This window comes from Pleurodeles waltl, chromosome 12 (genome assembly GCF_031143425.1).
Source record: "Pleurodeles waltl isolate 20211129_DDA chromosome 12, aPleWal1.hap1.20221129, whole genome shotgun sequence".
NCBI lineage: Eukaryota > Metazoa > Chordata > Amphibia > Caudata > Salamandridae > Pleurodeles > Pleurodeles waltl.
In genome coordinates, this window is record NC_090451.1 from 646,285,063 (window position 1) to 646,304,108 (window position 19,046).

Genomic DNA, 19,046 nt, shown 5'->3' on the forward strand with positions numbered 1-19,046 from the left:
TTCCAACTGTGTTGCAAGGTAGTGCAAAGTGGACCAACATTTGAGCGTTAAAAATAGTAGATAGGAAAGAGGAAGAACAGGAACAGGGAGAAAAATCACAGAAAGTTGGATGGCCATTTTAGTTTGTGTACTGAACATGGGCTCTATTCGAAACATCTGTGAAGGTAGCTATCTGAATTGGGCTGAAATGCCAGATTATTCCAATTCATTCCAACATGTCCTCTTCCTCCACCTCCTCCTTCCTGCAAGGTGCCACTGGCCTACACCATTCGTGTTTCGACCCCCAAGCAGAGGCCGCTAATCGCAATGCCCAATCCCTGAATACTGCATAAGTGATGACAAGGTTGACACTATAAAGTCCTGTGTTGCCACCCAACCAAAGAAACAGAAGCAAACCCAGGAGAAGGACACTACAGCAGCCCCAGCCCAGAACTAAGACGCAGCCCAAGGCCACATGTCATCACCACTATATGAGAACACCAGCTCCCGGTGAGCTACTTGGCCACAGACATATCTTCTCAGGTGCAAAACCCTGTCCTAGTGCAAGATGTGGAACACCACAACACAGTGCTTGTAGTGTTAGCCCAAAAGAACAAGAAGTGGAGAACAGTGAGGATATTCAAACAAAAGATCACAATCTGGTTATGGCCAAAGTTTTGGGGCGATTCTGCTTCCCACCATGTATGATCATGGGCATGGTGTAGGAATCAGAACTGGAACTATTATTGCATTCCGCTGAAGTGGTGTGCAAGATTGTCAGAAGCTAGTTGAGTCTTGCACATCACCCTGCAACTGTAAAAACACACAAACCTGAATTCCTGCGTGGATGTCTTGTGTGGGTGACTTGGATCCCACCACCACCTTTCCGCTGATACTGAATTCCTGATAGTTTTCCTTGGCACCCATTGGAAGTAGAAGGATTGGAGAGAAAAAAAGAGGGTGTGATGCGCCTTCGGCCAATGTCTTCCCTTGTTCTGTCTGATGGGTGCTCTTCCAGTTGACTTACATTCTGTTCTGAACCAGTACTCTGTCAAAAACTCAACCTAAATACAAACAAAGTCTACGTTGAGGATTGCAGGTTTTTTTTTTTAATCTTACACTACAACGCTTAGTTTCATGTACATTTTTCTCTATCAGGATCTTAACACCTACTAGAGTAGCTCAACACAGAAATCTACACATTGGCATAGGAATGTATATGCTGTTAACCTAGCAGTGAATCTCACCAACTATGAGATTATAGAACAAACACAAGCACAAATTCAAAGTTACAATCAAAATAAGATACTATAACTTCCTCTAAAAGAATGTACACATTTAGCAAGTGTATTTTATATCTTGAAGGGGTAAATCTGCTATTTTATTCTTTGAGATACCAAGTACATATGATTGTTGTTTTAGTATTTTCTTATTGTATTTATTCTAATCAAGCCTACTCTGATCTGCAGTAGAAACTTATGTAATCAAGAGTTAATTTGTTGTTACTATTTCTAACTTTGGGTTTTTCACTACCCCCTCAAGTCTGAACAATGCCTGTATACAAGCTTCTGTTTGTAGTGATACTGCCAGGCGTGCAACTATGCATTTTTTTGTTCTTTTTTTCAGGTTGCTGGTTGAGGAATTTGGTAAGAACGTAATTAGCACAGGGGACAAAGTGGGCACTTTAAGGGATTGCAAGCATCAGGAAACACTTGACTGGACCAAGTCATGCTGCAGGAGGGGGCAGAGCCTCCTTCACACACTATAAAGCGCTGTCCTTGACCCCACTTTGCGGGCAACGGCCAGGCATAGGGCAGGCACATCTTCACCCAGTCGAGGCCGGGCTGGGCCCCACCTCTCATCAACAATAGCCTTGGGGGTTGTATCAGTAAGGATCCTTCTTTGTTTCTTCAGCCCTGCCTCCCAGGAACGGGAAATGCAAGAAACCTTCCATGAGCCCAAACCCACTACCATTGATGCCTTTCTTGCTGAAGCTGGTGGGGCCATTTCTAAGGAGATCACTACGGTGGAAAGGCACCTCTCCATGGGCTGGAGTGCTCCACTGTATAATTTCCAGTCAGATTCTGCAAACCGTACCAACGTTTCAGTCACAGAGGAGCTATCATAGCATGCATTTATTAAACTGCACACTCTTTCACCCGTTGCTACGCCTTTGGATTTCTCCACTGTTTACCTCCAGGAGGACCCACCCACAAAAGCAAACAGAGAGCAGCGTTGAGCCCGGCAGTTATGAGTAGAAGAAATGTGCCCCTCGAGGATTATCAGAAGAATGGCTTAACTGATTTTCTAGGCATGGTGGAAGCATCTAACAATTTTTATAAAATGTAGTCAGCAGTGTCTTGTACTCTTGAGCCTGCCTTAACTCAACTGAAGGCACAGGAAAAGACAATATGACTTGGTTTGTTTTTCAAACTGCCAGGTTCCCACACTTCTAGGTTCAAGTCTCCTGTCTCACTAGGTACGGCTCTCGCATAGGGACCGCTCCTGGGTTATCTGCCCCATCCGAGCTTAGTGATTTGCACAGCCTTTTCCCACAACGGTGTATGTTCCCTTCAACCTTTTTTTGGCTTACCCAGTATCTTTGTATTTTCTCAAGGCTCCTATCATGCTAGTGTGCCAAATACCTCCTTGAATTCTAGGAGGCCTATAAATCCTCAGATTTGGCATTCTGATATCCACGGGGTTACATCCAAACCTAAACCCTTTCCCCACCCCTTATGCTTTAACCTACCACCTGTGGCCTGTCCCTACATTGTGACCCTGGCAAATGCACCTTCGCTGGTGCTAGGGTCTTTTGAATCCTCTGTGCAACTAGAAAATAAGGTTTGCCATTGTCTGTCATGGAACACTGACTTCAATATAGCAGTAAACGACAATATCTTGTTTGCTAGGAGAGTGCCCTGCATAAGCGGTTTGCCCAAGAAATTCAAAGGGTGCTGTACTGTGAATACTTGCAAATCTCCTGCACTTGCCGGTAATGTGTGATTACAGGCTCTCCTTAGTGCTCACTGTGTACACAGCGCACTAAGATTTTGCTATTGTTTTATTTACAGCAATTTACATGCAGCAATACTAAGGCCACGTGGTTGTCACCCAGTTGTCTCTGAAGGTTCGGTTGTCACCTCAATTCCTGCTCATAACTGATTTTAGGGTTTAGCCAACTCGTCCTTGATGGAGTGACTAAATGATGTTGAGGTACCTTCAGACTTTAGGCCTCAGGTAAACCAACCTACTTCCCCTTTAGGTCTGAGCTGCACAATACAAACTGAAGTGGTGAATCCCAATGAATTCTCAGGGTAAGCTGGTAAAAATTATGAGCCAAAACATATCAGGACTCACTTCCAAGATAGGGGATGAGCATTGGGTTGAATTTATCAGTCACTATGACATCATCCAATTGCAGGAAATGTGGGCTAGGAAAATGACAAACTAAGATGGATTTACCCGTTTCTCCAAGTAGGCTTCCCCATCTTCTTCCGGAAGAGCCAGTTGTGGTCTATCAGTCTTATTTAGGGTCTCCTTAAATATCAATGTGGTGCCTATTTCTGTATCTTTCTCTGGGATTCAAATTTTCTGGGTCTTTTTTCAAGGCATTTTTACACATTTCTGACATTTTTATAACACTGTATGGGTATGGTCACTCTTCCATAACAGATTTGCTGTTTCGTGTTTTAAAGTTCTTAGATGCAAATGTAATTCGTTGAAGTTACACTTGAACATTATTTTATCAGGTGACCTTAATGCCACAATTGGCATTAGTGATACCTTTATTGATTTTTTTCCCAAGTGGACCTTCTAGCTCTTGCAACTCCCTTTTAGAGGTAGTTCCTAACTCCAGTTTCTTTCAGATTTTGTTTTTTTCTAAACAAATTGTATAACTAGTACACGCAGATCATTTGGATGATCGTCATCTCTGTTTCTAGTCATATAGCTCACTATAATATGTCAACATTAAATTATTAATTTGAACTTTCATATTGGATACACCCTCCCTCTACCTGTTGCCCTCCCCATTCCTGAGTCATTCTTAATGTAACTATTTGGTAGTTATAATGCGTTATAGGTGTTCCTAAATATGTTTATGGGGGTTGTATTAAACCAAGTCACCCCTATTTAGGGGGACTATCACATGGGTTTGAGTGATTTAGTCCTGAAGCATCTGGGGCCTACGATTGTGTGTCTTTGTAATCGCTGCTTATCGCATAGTCCATGGGGGCTCATTGTCAGGCTGGGGAGGACCCCTGAGATCCTCCAGCAGATTCCTTCAGGTAGTCCACCAGGGCTTCCCATGCTCTAGCTATGTCAGGAGGTCTTAGGCCTCTTTTGGTTTCGCTAAGTAAGTTATCCCCTTCTAAGCCCACTCACTTTTCTAGTTCTTTGGGCCATATTGTAATTCGTGGACCTCTCTGCCCTTTCCAGTTTATGGTAATTTCTCGTTTGACCAAGACATAGGCCAGTGCCTGGAACCTGCTGGTCACTTCTGTCCTTGATGTGTGGGAGAACCACCCCAGTAAATAATGTCCCGGTGTACATGGGATCTCCTTGTCTAGTACCTCAGGTACTGATCGTGTCACTTCTTCCCAATATGATCCTGCATGAGGGCAGTCCTGTAACGTGTTTAATTTCAGCACCCTCCATTCTACATCTTGGACAAGTTGCGCCTGTTCTGTTGAAAAGTCTATTGATCTGTCCTGGGGCAAGATATACACTGTGAAGGATAAAGAAGTTAATTCATTTGAACCTGGCATTCCTCGAGGCTGTCCAGGTTCTTTTTAATATATACTATCAGGCTTTAGCCTGTATGGAGGTGCCTAGATCTTCCTCCCATTTGAGTCTTAAGGATTCTAAGGAGTAAGTCATGTTGTCCCGTATTCTTCAGCAGAGACATGCAGCAGGCCTGAATGTACCTGAGGACAGAAGTAGGTATTGGCCAGTAGATTGTGTTTTGGGTTCATCGAGGCCTGAGTCCAATATTTGTGGATAGCCACGGTGACTGCTCCATGGAGCAGGAAGTGTACTCTTGGTAGATCAAAGTCTGCTCTAAAGTCTTCAAATGGGAGTAGTACCCCTTTTCTGAATAGGTCACATATCCCCCCCCACCCTACTTCAGTCCAGCTTGTTATTTACTCCCAATTGCCACCATGCTTCAATGCCCACAGGAATGTCAGGGGAAACTCTGGGGAGTATGGAACGTCAGTCTTCGTTTCATTCAGGTATCATGTCCAGCATTGTATAAGAACTTGCAGTTCGGGGGACTCATCACCTTGCGTTCATCTCACTCTCAGTAGCACCTCCATTAGCCTAGTTAGCGTAGGGGTGAGGGGTCTCACCAGCCTACATTGTGTCTGCCTAGTCGCTAGCCATTGGGCAAACCACTGAAGTTGTGCTGCCAGATTAAGATTCAAACTCTGGTACTGCCAGTCCTCCATCTGTTGATTGTCTCTGCATTTTAGATAGAGCTATCCATCTCCGGTCCGTTACCCATAGAAATGGCATTATTAATGCATCTATTTCTTTAAATATTGATTTGGGTAAACATATAGAAAGAACTGTGAAGAAGTATAGCAGGTGTGGCAGGACTATCATTTCAAAGAGAGTCACTCTTCCCGCCAACGACATGGGGAGCGGCTGCCAGGTCATGGCTGATCGTATGGAGCGGATTGCCTGCCCCACGTTCCCATCTAATATATCCTGTTTGTCATGGTAGATTCTAGTTCCCAGATATGATAGGAAGTTTGGTTCCAAGACAAACGTACCTAGGCCAGGTGACAGGGCTCAGTTGGCCTTCATATGCAACAGATGGGACTTCTGCCAGTTCACCCTGAGGCCGGACAGGCCACCAAAGTCTGTCAGCATGGTTCTTGCGCCTTCCAGGTTGTCCTGCATGTTATTCAGAAATATTATCAGATCGTCAGCATATAAGGCGATTCGGTGGCATGTCTCTCCTATTTTTAATACTGTGTATCTGTGTGCCCCCCTAACCATACTAGCCAAGGATTTCATGACCAATGCAAATAGCAATGGGGACAGAGGGCAGCTCTGCCTTGTTCCTCTCTCCATCGCATAACTTTCTGATATCACATGACCTGTACGCACCCTAGCCATAGGGGTAGTATATAACAATCGCACCCACGTTACGTAGTCTGCCCCATTCCCATTCTAGTTATGACAACATACAGTAATTACCATTCTAGGCTGTCAAAAGCCTTTTCAATATCCACTGGTAGTATGCCTGCTTCGGATTTATCATATGTGGGGGGGTCAGCCATTACAGCTGGTATGCGGTGGACATTATCCCCCCCACAGTGCCTGGGGCGAGCTGGTCTTGTCCTCACACACGGTTCCACAAGACCAGCTCGTCCTGGACCGGGCCCACGGGGGGAGCGCTAGCGCTCCCTGTGGGCCTCCCTCCCACACCCCTCAGTTGGGGATGGAAGGGGAACTGCTTCCCCTTCCACCCCGACACCCCACTTGGCAATCTGATGACGTTAGCGGGCTCACATCGCACAGACGTCATCAAATGCTGCAGAGGACGCGCTGGAAGCCATTTGCTTCCAGCGCGTTAGGAGAGAGGATGTCCCAGAGGTGACTTCTTCTCCTGGGGGAATTTGGAGGGGGGGGGGGGGAACAGACGCCGGGGGAAAGGAAAGAGTTTTTCCTTTTCCCCCGTGCCTGTTTTGAGTGGATTCCTGCTCCATGATCACAGGCGAGGCCCACGATCGTGGAGCAAGAATCTACCCACTAGACACCAGGGATTGTTTTATGTTTAATTTTGGGGAGAGACCCCTTGGGCAAGGGTCGCTCCCCTGGGGGCATATGCAAATCTGTGTTTCATCCCCCTCTGGGGGGAGATCGGCCATTTATTTGGCCAATCTGCCCCCAGGGGGTGTCGAAAACCCTACCACACCAGGGATTATATTTATTATAATGTTTTAGGGCAGAGACCCCTTAGGCAAGGGTCCCTGCCCTGGGGGCAATATTTTTTTTTGTTTTGCCCCCCGCCTCCCCACCGGCACTGGATAAGCCATGTGTTTGGATGATCTTTCCCCTGGGGGGTGGGGCAGGGGGGGGGAATCAAAACCCACTGCGCCCCAGGGATTGTGTTGTGTGTGCGTTTTGTGTGGGTGGGTGGTCCCTTTGGCAAGAGTCGCCCCCCAAAGGGGGCACATTACTGACAGCCATTTCTGCCCCCCCTTGGGGGCAGATCAGCCTTTTTTTTTTTTTTTTAGGCCCATCTTCCTCAAAAGGGTGCAGAAGCCACCAAGACGCCAGGGAATTCTTTTGTTGTTCCCCTTTGTTTTTTTTTTTGTGCTGCGGGGTGCCTTGTTTGGCAAGGGTCGCCCCTCAAAGGGGGCACAGAACTGTCGGCCATTTCTGCCCCCCTTGGGGGCAGATCGGCATATTTGTTTAGGCCCATCTGCCCCCAAGGGGTGCAGAATCCACCTAGGCACCAGGGATCTTGTGTGCGTGTGTGTTTTGTGTGGGGGGCAGCTCCTTTGGCAAGGGTCAGCTCCTAAAGGAGACACATAACTGATGGCCATTTCTGCCCCCCATTGGGGAAAGATCGGCTTATTTGTTTTTAGGCCCATATGCACCCAAGGCGTGGGGGGGGGGGCAACAGAATCCACTTAGGCACCAGGGAAAATTTGAAAATTCTTGGTGGTGGGGTGTTTGTCAACTGGCAAAGTATTGTATTTGTGATTATAACAGTTTATTCCTTCTTCTTTGTTCTAGTTCAAAGCCTTTGCTTCCTTTGATTTGGATACCTGCGGTTTTGGCAGTAGTCGACCTGCGGTTTGCTTAGTTGCATGTTTTAGGTAAGTAAAAGCAATTTACTCCAAAGGAGTATTGTTCACATGCATGAATGACATGTTTGTAGGTGGTGTACTAAATGTAGGATTGTGTGTGAAATTATCCTTAGATTTGTGCACAATTATATTTATGTTGTCTTATGTCTAATTTGCTTTTATTTTTTTATTTTTAGTGGGATATCATTCGTGATTGCTGTGTCTGTGCAGAGTAGTTGCTGGTGAGTTTAGCTTTTTCAGGCAAGTGAGTGATATCGTTTTTTAGTACATAACTCTTTGTGATAAAGCCACACTTTGTTTATGACTTGTTGTAAGCAGTGCTGGTTGTTTTTGCCAATCCATTTGTTGTAAGAAAGGATCATGGGTAGCCGCAGTGACGGCTCAGCAGGTTGTTGGCATGCTTTTTGAGTCGTCTTATGACCATGATTATGATACTGATTCGGCATCTGTTGCAGAGGAGGAAGTGAGAGATCCTGGCAGTGAGTTTTCTGTCCGAGAAGAATCTTCTGATGAGGAGGCCACTCTGAGTGCCGATGAAGGGCCTGTTTTACAGGAGGACATTGATGTGCCAATAGTGCAGCAGCCTGAGGCTTAAAGGTTTCCTTTTGGAAGACCTGACACCTGGGTTGCCCCAAACATGGAGCAGCCACAGTTGCCTGCCTTTACTGTTCTCCCAGGGTGTAGAGTTAATACTGAAAACTTTTTGACTGTCAATTTCTTTGAGTTGTTTATGAACAATGTATTTTTGGAAGAGATTGTTGAGCAGACTAATTTGTATGCGGAGCAGTATTTGAGGGACAACGCTGCCAGACGTAGGCCTCAGTCTAGAGCTACCCAGTGGGTTCCCAAAAATCTGGAAGGGATGAAAAAGTTCTTAGGTTTGACTTTTTTGATGGGGTTGATAAGGAAGCCGTCACTGGCTTCTTATTGGTCTACTAGTCCCTTGATGACAACGGCTAGATTTCCTGCAGCCATGACTCATAATCGCTATTTGCTTCACCTTCGGATGCTGCATTTTGTTGACAATGTTTTAGCCTTGCCACGAGATCACCCTGATTGTGATTATCGTTTTAAGGTTAGGCCTGTCCTTGATCATTTTGTAGATTGGTTTTCAGAGGTAAATGTTCCAGGAAAAGAAATAAGTGTGGACGAGTCTTTGGTTCTGTTCAAGGGGCGTTTGGTTTTTCAAGCAGTACATTCCTATAAAGAGGGCACGTTATGAAATTAAATTGTATATGCTGTCAGAAAGTAGTACAGGATACGTGTATAATTTCCGGGTCTACACTGGTAGGGATTCCAGTATTGACCCCCCTGGTTGTCTGCCCACTTTTGGAGTTAGCAAGTAAATTGTGGGGGAACGTGGTAGACGACTGTTTAACAAGGTCACCATTTGTACGTAGATCATTTCTACACTGGAGTGCAGTTTTTCAAGGAGTTGTTAAGAGTGGACACTGTTGCTTGCGGCACAATCCGTTCTAATCGGAAAGGCTATCCAAGGGAGCTTGTCTGTTAAAAACTTGAGAGGGGACAGTGCAGTGCCTTGTGGAATAATGAGCTTCTAGCTCTGAAATTTACAGACAGGAGGGATGTGTATATGCTAATTACCATTCATGATGAGAGTACTTCCCCTGTGTTTGGGGTCAGGTTGCCGAAATGCGCAAACTTGTGTGCATTTTGGACTACAATAAGCACAAGGGTGGTGTTGATAGAGTAGATCAGAGGTTGGAACCTTACACTGCTCTTCGTAAGTCTTACGTGTGGTATAAAAAGTTGGCCTTACATTTATTTCATTTGGCAACTTTTAATGCTTTTATTGTGTTCAAGGATTGCTCCCCTGAGTCAAGGATGACATTTGTTAAATTTGAGGAGTCAGTGATAGAGAGCCTTATTGTGGTGAAACAGGCAAGAGTTCCTAAAGTAGCAGTGGTGGAGTTTGTGGCTAGATTGAAAGATCACCACTTCCCTGATCACATTCCTCCCACTCCCAAAAAAGACTTGCCCACTAAGAAATGTAGAGTCTGTGTCCGAAGAGGTATCCTGAGGGAGAGCCAGATGTACTGCCCCGATTGCTCTCCAGAGCCTGGGCTGTGTGTGGCCGGCTGTTTCAGGAGTTACCACACCCAAAAAAATGCAGGTGAAATACTGTGAGCGCAAACTGCCTGTTTTATATTCTCATATGTTCAGTTTCACGGTTGGCATTTCTGTCATGTATTCAGTTAGAGCTTTTGTGTTTGTAGTTTTGTACTTATTTATAATTAGTTAGTGGTTTCTTTGTTGTTTAAAAACAAACAAAAAAGTGATGGCAGTGTGCATGGAGGGGCGCTTGGCTGGAGGTGTGCGTGGAGTGGCACTTTGCTGGCAGTGTGCATGGAGTGGCGCTTGGATGGCAGTGTGCATGGGGTGGCGCTTAGATGGCAGTGTGCATGGATTGGCACTTGGCTGGCAGGGTGCGTGGACTGGCACTTGGCTGCCCCTGTGTGTGGACTGGTGCTTGGCTGGTGGGGGTCGGTTGACTTGCGCTTGGCTGGCACCTGCTGTCTCTGACCAGAGGTAAAGTGGACCACTGGTGCCAACAAGGTTCCCCAGCTCCCCAGAGTAAGTCCATTGTGGTTTCACCGCGCCTTGATTCCCCGAAGTCGCCTGCAGCCTCTACACACCTTAAATCTCAGAGATTGGTTGCGTAAGTCATCAAACTGTACCAGAATGCAGAACTTGTTTTTCTTCTCATAGGATAACATTGCAAAAATAAGGAATTGCAGTGTGTCCACTTTTTAAAGTGAAAATAATTCCTATTTAAAAACATACTTAACTGAATGATTTTTCTTTGATGTCTAAACATATATAAAGATACTTCCTATTATTATTATAAATTGGTTTGGATCGCTTACTTGAGTTGTGGGTCTCATTTAATGACTATTTTGTGTATTGGTAAATGCCTTGCACTCCTCTGTGTTAAGCCTAAGGCTGCTCGACCACACTACCCCTAAATAGAGCACTTTGGGATTGCATAGCAAGCCTTGGCCGCTCACTGGGGAATCCCTGGACAGTTTACACGGTATTCATATACCACATAAAGGGTCAGCTTCCTACACCCTGTGTAGTCAGCTGGGTATTAGGAGGCATCTTGAGACCATTCTGATCCTTAGGACGGATAGTTCAAGGCTGGTGGTATTCTCTGTTTCAAAATGTATCTCCTGTCTGCTTGGATCTGGCGTTCTACATTTATTCAAGCTACTAATTAGACAGTGACACAAATTCTGGATACCTAGGTGTCAGCGCCTGGATGATGTGCTACTCTAATTTTTTATGAACTACCTGACCCAACTCATCCCAAAAAAAAAAGAACATTTCTGTTATGGTCTTCACCATCAATAAATCATGTGTGATTGGATTTTAATTGATGTACTTATAAATATTTTAGGATATGTCTTACTTTACACTATATTTTAATTGTAAGGTCCGGTGAAATAAAATCATCCATGCAAGGAAGTAGTTAATGAAAGTAATTTGGGACATGTATGTTGGTATGTCAATCATGTGACCTTTTTGGACCTACCTGAAGTGTTTATTTTTGCCTTTTTCGTAAATTAAATATAGTTTTAACAAAGTTCTTATATACATTTTTGAAAGGTATGTTTTATATCTACAAACTGTATTTTAATTTGTATTTTCTGGGGCTTGTAACATGTATTAGGATTTTTGGTCACTGTTTACAACAAGATGGTAATTAAGGTTTTTCTTGCTAATTTACACTGATGTGATTATATCTGGGTGTAAGAGGGTCCCTATGCTGTTATTATTTGTATTCTATTAATCATACTGTTTTCTTTTTTCAAAATGTTTTGGGTTGCATTGGTTAGAGTGTTGATTTTATGCTCTTGTGTACTTTTATGATCTTTTGATTGAAATAAAGTTTGTATGATGATGAATTGTTATGTTTAATATCAGCAGCTTGATCCAAAAAGAGTCTAATTGTAACTTCCTCGCCTTCTGTCTCTGCTTTTGATATTATGCTTGTGCTGCCCTAAACTGGTTTAAGTATTGGACTTCGAGGGGCAGTTTCTTAAAGGGTTATTGTGTTTGGTTCAGTTTCCGTTTCGCCTGTCTGCAGGCCAGGGTTTATACAATCTGCTTTAGAAATTGGCATCATGATAATTATACCTACAACCTTCTTACACTTTATTATTTTGTTGGACAAGATTTTGGCAGATTTACTCCCAGTATTGAACTGGGTCTGACTTGATGGTTTCAGATTCTTGAAATGTTTCCTCTACTCATTTTGCTATCTGGGTTATTGTTATGTCTGAGCATGTTCCCTTTTTATAATTCTCTGGGTACGTAGTACTAATATTTATTGTCCCATATGGAAGTTTTGAAACTTCTAGGCAAAGTTCAATCAGCTTAGGGAAGTGGTCGCTCTCTGTTTCTGGTCCTATTTTGTATCCCTTCAGCAATGGAAACAAGTTGAGTGAGATGAATGTATAATTGAGAGTGAATTCAGAATATGGGCTCATTAACTATTTTCCCTGCTTGTTGCTTTGTTTTTTCATGTTTGTTTAGCAATGACTTAGTACATTCCATTACATATTTTGGTCATTTAGGATTTCATTCTTATCCCTTATGTGAATTAAATTTATGTTGAAATCGCCAAAAACATTGCAGATGGAGGATTACGTTCCATGCGACCTTGGACTAGCATCAATTATTCAGTTTGTTCTTTTTAGAGGACAGATTTGTTTGGCTAGATGAACTGATGAAGACTAATGTTGAGTGGTTCCGAGGGTGCCAGTATTTAACCCCTTCGCTGCCAGGCCTTTTCTGTTGCGCCGCGGCCCGTGTCAAAGGTCGTGGGGCCCGCGGCGGCCCTTTTCTCCGGCGTGTGCTGTTTTCTTGATGCGGAGAGGCCGGAGGCCCAGAATTGGGCTTCGGTCCTCGCCGCGCAAGGCTCGCGGCGCGAGTGTTGTCGTGGGGTGTCTGCGCTCCCCCCCTCCCTAGCATCACACTTACCGGGTACCCGTTTTCAGGGCCTTCCTTTCCTCTTGCATGGTTCTTGAGCCATGCCTTCTCCTTCCCGGCATACCTTGCACCTCCCTTTTCCCTGCATGCATCTGTTCCCTTTTTTACTATGGTGTCTTTTCCTATCTATTGCTATAGCCCCTTCCCAATCCAAAATGGTGGTGTTACTTCTTCCTGTCCATCACTTCCTGTCTAGGAGTATATATGGGGAATCATTTCTTCTTCTCATTGCGCTGCAACACTTCTGCTGTGGTGGTCACGCTCCGGCTAGTCTTCGCTTGGACGCCAGTTGTTCCTGTTTTTTTCTTCAGCCTTCCAGTATTTCCAGGCTCCTGAGTGCTAATTCCTTGTGTCCTCCTTCTGTTCCAGGGAGTTCCTGTTGGAGGTTTTTTCCCCTTGGGGTTTTTCCTCTGGGACTCCTTCTGGAGGGCACGGACTGTGGTGGCGTACTATTGTCAACAGCACTGTGGCTACCGGAAGGGGTCGCCTCTAACTCGGTCAGAGCAGAACTTGCAGGAACCGGGGCCGCACACCATCCCTCTCCGATACAGACGGTAAGCCCAGGGTGAATCATGACATTTTCCCCTCCTGTGCCAAGCCTTTTTTTGGCTATTTGGGGCAGTTTGCGCTTAGGCCCTCATAACTTTTTCTCCACATAAGCTACCCACCTCACATTTGCGTACTTTTTTTTCCAACATCCTAGGGATTCTAGAGGTACCTAGACTTTGTGGGTTCCCCTGAAGGAGACCAAAAAATTTGCCAAAATACTGCGAACATTTCGTTTTTTCAAACAAACTGGAAAAAAAGAGCTGCGAAAGAAGGCTTGTGGTTTTTCCCCTGAAAATGGCCTCAACAAAAGGTTTGCTGTGCTAAAATCACCATCTTCCCAGCTTTCAGGAACAGGCAGACTTGAATCACAAAACCCCATTTTTCAACACAATTTTGGTATTTTACTGGAACATACCCATTTTTACTATTTTTTGTGCTTTCAGCCTCCTTCCAGTTAGTGACCGAAATGCTTGATCCCAGAAAGCTAAACATTTCTGAACAGTAGAAAAAATGTTGAGTTCAGCAAGGGGTAATTTGTGTAGATCCTACAAGGGTTTCCTACAGTAAATAACAGCTGAAATAAAAAAATACTGAAATTGAGGTGAAAAAAACAGCCATTTTTCTCCACGTTTTACTCTAACTTTTTCCTGCGATGTCAGATTTTTTAAAGTAATATACTGTTACATCAGCTGGACTCTTCTGGTTGCGGGGATATATAGGGCTTGTAGGTTCATCAAGAACCATAGGTACCCAGAGCCAATAAATGAGCTGCACCTTGCAATGGGATTTCATTCTATACCAGGTATACAGCAATTAATTTGCTGAAATATAAAGAGTGAAAAATAGGAATCATGGAAACCTTTGTATTTCCAAAATGGCCACAAGATAAGGTGTTGAGGAGCAGTGGTTATTTGCACATCTCTGAATTCTGGGGTCCCCATACTAGCATGTGAATTACAGGGCATTTCTCAAATAGACGTCTTTTTTACACACTGTCTTAGATTTGGAAGGAAAAAATGTAGAGAAAGACAAGGGGCAATAACACTTGTTTTGCTATTCTGTGTTCCCCCAAGTCTCCCGATAAAAATGGTACCTCACTTGCGTGGGTAGGCCTAGCGCCCGCGACAAGAAACACAAAATGGACACATCACATTTTCAGAAAGAAAACAGAGCTTTTTTTTTTACAAAGTGCCTAGCTGTGAATTTTGGCCTCTAGCTCAGCCGGCACCTGGGGAAACCTAGCAAACCTGTGCATTTTTTAAAGCTAGACACCTAGGGGAATCCATGATGGGGTGACTTGTGGGGCTCTGACCAGGTTCTGTTACCCAGAATCCTTTGCAAACCTCAAAATTTGGCCAAAAATAAACACTTTTTCCTGTCATTTCGGTGAAAGATAGTTCTGGAATCTGAGAGGAGCCACAAATTTCCTTCCACCCAGCGTTCCCCCAAGTCTCCCGATAAAAATGGTACCTCACTTGTGTGGGTAGGCCTAGCGCCCGCAACAGGATATGCCCGAAAACACAACGTGGACATATCACATTTTCCCAAAGAAAACAGACCTGTTTTTTGCAAAGTGCCTAGCTGTGGATTTTGGCCTCTAGCTCAGCCGGCACCTAGGAAAACCTAGCAAACCTGTGCATTCCTGAACACTAGATACCTAGGGGAATCCAAGATGGGGTGACTTGTGGAGCTCTCACTAGGTTCTGTTGCCCAGAATCCTTCGCAAACCTCACAATTTGGCCAAAAAAGCACTTTTTCCTCACATTTCGGCAACAGAAAATTCTGGAATCTGAGAGGAGCCACAAATTTCCTTCCACCCAGCGTTCCCCCAAGTCTCCCAATAAAAATGGTACCTCACTTGTGTAGGTGGGCCAAGTGCTTGTGACAGGCAAGAGACAAAAACATGTCAAAATTGAGGGGGAACAAAAGCGGGTCCAAAAGGGCAGTTTGAGAAAAAAATATTTTTAGGCTGACAAGTGCAGCAGAATTTTTATCAGTATAGATAAGACAATGCTAGGTGGTAGGAATTTTGTGGATTCCTGCAGATTCTGGAAGGTTCAATCACAATAATGTGTGATTTCCAGCAAAGTTGGAGGTTTGCAGGGCATTGTGGGTAAAAAAATGGTGCAGGGTGCCTGTGAAGCACACCACCCTGCAATCACCCAGATGTTTAGTTTTCAGATTAGTGTAGGTCTTGTGGATTTTTCTACATGGCAGCGTCCCAAAGTCCATAAAGTGCAGCCCTCACCATTCCAAGTCGGACGATTTTGAGAGTTAGCCAAGCTCTCATCGCCCAAACGTAAAACGAAAACCCAAAATAATCAAATGTCCTCTTGCTTGCCGTGGGATAAGATGTTTTAGTGTGCGGGGGAGAGCTGAAAGACTGTTACCCCCACCAGTTGGGGTGGGGGCATAACCAGGCCCATCCTGGATGGTAGCCATCACCCCACTCATTTTTTTATTTTTTGTTCCCAGGCATCTAGTAGACTTTTTGCCACCACTGGGGTGTGGATGGGGGGGTAATAGCCCTAGCTGCCCACTGGTGGGCAGAGCTACTTTGGCTCCATTTATTTGGGGTGGGGGTATTGCCATACCCCACCCTCTCATTTGGAGAAAAAAATCTTCCCTTGTCCCTGGTGGGCTTTCTGCCCCCCCTTGGGGGCAGATGGGCCTTCCAAAAATAAGCTAATCTGCCCCCAAAGCCAACAGTAATGTGCACCCATGGGGAGCGACCCTTGCCCAAGGGGCTGCCCCCCCAAACAAAACACACACACACCAATCCCTGGTGCCCAAGTGGCTTCTGCCCCCGGGGGCAGATCGCCCTAATAAAAATAGGCTGATCTACCCCGAAGGGGGGCAGAAATGGCCTAAAATATATCCCCCCTCCCCAGGGGAATGACCCTTGCCTAAGGGGTCGCTCCCCACCTCTTTAAAAAAAAAAAAAATCTCTGGTGCCTAAAGGTTTCTGCCCATGGGGGGGGCAGAAAAGGCCTTTAAAAGAAATGCCCCCCCTGGGGAGCGACCCTTGCCCAAGGGGTCGCTCCCCTTATGACAATTTCTTATAAAAAATAAATCCCTGGTGTCTAGTGGGCATTTTAGCAGCCGGATCGCTTCGCAATCCGGCTGCTAAAATGCTCAGAAAGACTTCAAAGGGAAGGAAAGGAATTTCCTTCCCTTTGAAGCCTCTCAGGCCTCCTCCATGTGATCGGAAGAGAAATGCTGAGCATTTCTCTTCCGATTCCAGTGTGATGGGAGGAGGCCTCTGTGAGGTCAGCACGCGATCGCGCGCTGACGTCACAGCGGGGGTGGAGGGGTCGGGGGTGGAAGGGGAAGGGCTTCTCTTTCCATCCCTGCCTTTGGGGGGTGGGAGGGAAGACACAGAGGGAGCGCTAGCGCTCCCAGGGAAGAACACAGAGGGAGCGCTAGCGCTCCCTCTGGGCTCTGTGCCCAGGACGTAATGATTACGTCCTGGGCACACGAGCACTGTGGCGCAGGACTTAACCTTTACGTCCGCTGCACAGAAGCGGTTAAACAACAGAACTTGAATCCCTTTATCTACTTCAGGACAAGTTCTGACTGCAACACAAAGCGAAAGATATACATATACTACCAAACCTCCTTTAGGTGTTCCAAATGTTGGCGACTTAATTGCTGGAATGCAGTAATGCGCGTTGACTGAGATTGAAATGGATGTGGTTGCCCAGGTTTCCTAGAGAGCATTGATTTAATAACTTTTTCATAGAAGTTTGCCTGCCTTGAGGTTTTATTTAAGCCCTGGGATGTTCCACAAGCATATTTGTATTGTTCTTGTTGACTGGATTTTTAAATGATTAGATGGTAGAGTTCATGGTTTTATATCTAAGTTTGGGGCAGAGGGAAGACAATCCCAATTGTTGTGGGTATCCTTTGATTTTCATGGACATATTTATGAATTTTCACTTTAATGACTGGCTTTTGTTAGTGCCTTGCTGAGTGCCCCTCTGAGAATTGAGTAAGCCTGGGGTTTGGGCTGTATGTTCTTTACAATTTGGTCTCCAGTAAGTGAGGATATTGCTGATAAGCGAAGGGGGAGATGTTTATCTCCCACAGATCAAAGTGGGACCCTTCTTTTAATACTTCAGATGCTACATCTCTGGCGGCCCACTTGACCACTGTGGTTTCTCTTTGGCTACCTGTGACAGGTAAGTACAAATGGATACGTGAATACATAGTTTTGGGGTTTACAGATTTACTCGTTATTTGTTTTCTCCAGTAATAGCCTCTTCCTTTCTCTTATTTTTTTCTCTATCTCTACTTATTTTGTATGTCTGTAGACTGTACTCTTCTTTTTTCTTCTTTCCTGTTCCTTATTGTCTTTTCTTTCCTGTTACAGGTTGGCGCCTCAGGGATCAGAAGATCATCCACCAGGAGAGGGAGAGAAAACGACAAGCCAGTTTTAGAAAAAAGGTACGTTTGACTATATGGTAGGTACTGTTCTTTCCGGTCTGGCTTTTATTTTCCCTTGTTTCTGTCTTTTCTCCTTGTTTCTCCTGTGCCCTTTTCTCCAGTGATTCTGTTAGTATCCCGAGGGCTCTTCACTATTTCCTTTCTGACGCCCTTGCTCTCGGCCTCACTGTTTTTTAAATATACCTTATTTTTGTTTAACCTATTCTTTCTCTTAATTTAGTACTGTGGTTCCTGTCACCCAGTGCCTCACCTTAGTTTTGTTTTTCCCTTTGTCAGTGATTTTTTCGTGGGTCTTTTTAGTAACTATAAAAATATAGTGCTCTCCAATTGTGGTGCCCCTTTTAACCTCCCCTCCCCCTCCCCAGTTTGTGTCCCGTACTTGCTGAGGCCACGTTCCTCCTGGAACGTGGGCGGCTCCTTCGCGCAGTCTCTCCCTCAGTTGTCTTGATGCGTATTCCAATGTGGTGTTCCCTGCCGTCCGACGCCAAGGACCTCCATTGTGGATGTTTCTCTCCTGCTGCCTTTCTTCTTCTCCTTCACGTCTCTGCTCTCCTCCTCCACTTCCGCGTCGCCATCTTTTCCCTTTTCTGCATCTCTGCTCTCCTCCTCCTCCTTCGCGTCCTTCACGAACCGGTTTCCTTGCTGGCGTCTTCCTGTTTGTTGGGGCGCCACCCCTTGTTCCCCAGAGTTGGCATGACGTAGAGGTTTGCCCTTTACGTCGGCATGCTGAGAAGTACCTCTGGGGTACTTCCAGTCCATCCCAGATCCTTGTGCTTCATCACATTCACTCCCCCTTGAGAGTGGCTGTTGGAGCCACCCGTTGGTAGGATACCTAGACAGAAAGTCAGCACTGGAAAGAAGGGATTCTGGTGAATGTTGAACCTGAAATAAAAAAAGGTTGTAATGATAAGAACCATCTGAGTTCTCGGGAATTAGTATCCTTGTGTTTAGATAGCCAAGTTAGTGGGGCGTGGTCCGTCAGGAGGATAAAGGATCTTCCTAAGAGGTAGTATCGAAAAGATTTGATTGCTATATCAGAAAAGTGTGGAATAAATCACCTATAATAACCAACCATACCCAGGAAGGCTCTTACATATTTTTGGTTCTTTGGGACTGTTATTTGCGTGATGGCTTCTACTTTTTCTATCTGTGGTTTGATTGCTCCATTTTCTATTACATAACCTAATTAATTGATTGTATTTTGAGCTATTTTGAATTTGTCTGGGT

At 44.9% G+C, this 19,046-nt stretch overlaps 1 long non-coding RNA gene across 1 annotated transcript in view; it reads right to left on the minus strand.

The window, feature by feature from the left end:
* LOC138267675 (uncharacterized) overlaps window positions 1-19,046 on the minus strand; it is a 39,730-nt gene that overhangs the window by 9,235 nt on the left and 11,449 nt on the right. Inside the window, exon 2 of the long non-coding RNA XR_011199845.1 lies at window positions 811-1,043. This is a non-coding gene — a long non-coding RNA (uncharacterized lncRNA). The remainder of the gene's footprint in view (window positions 1-810; window positions 1,044-19,046) is intronic.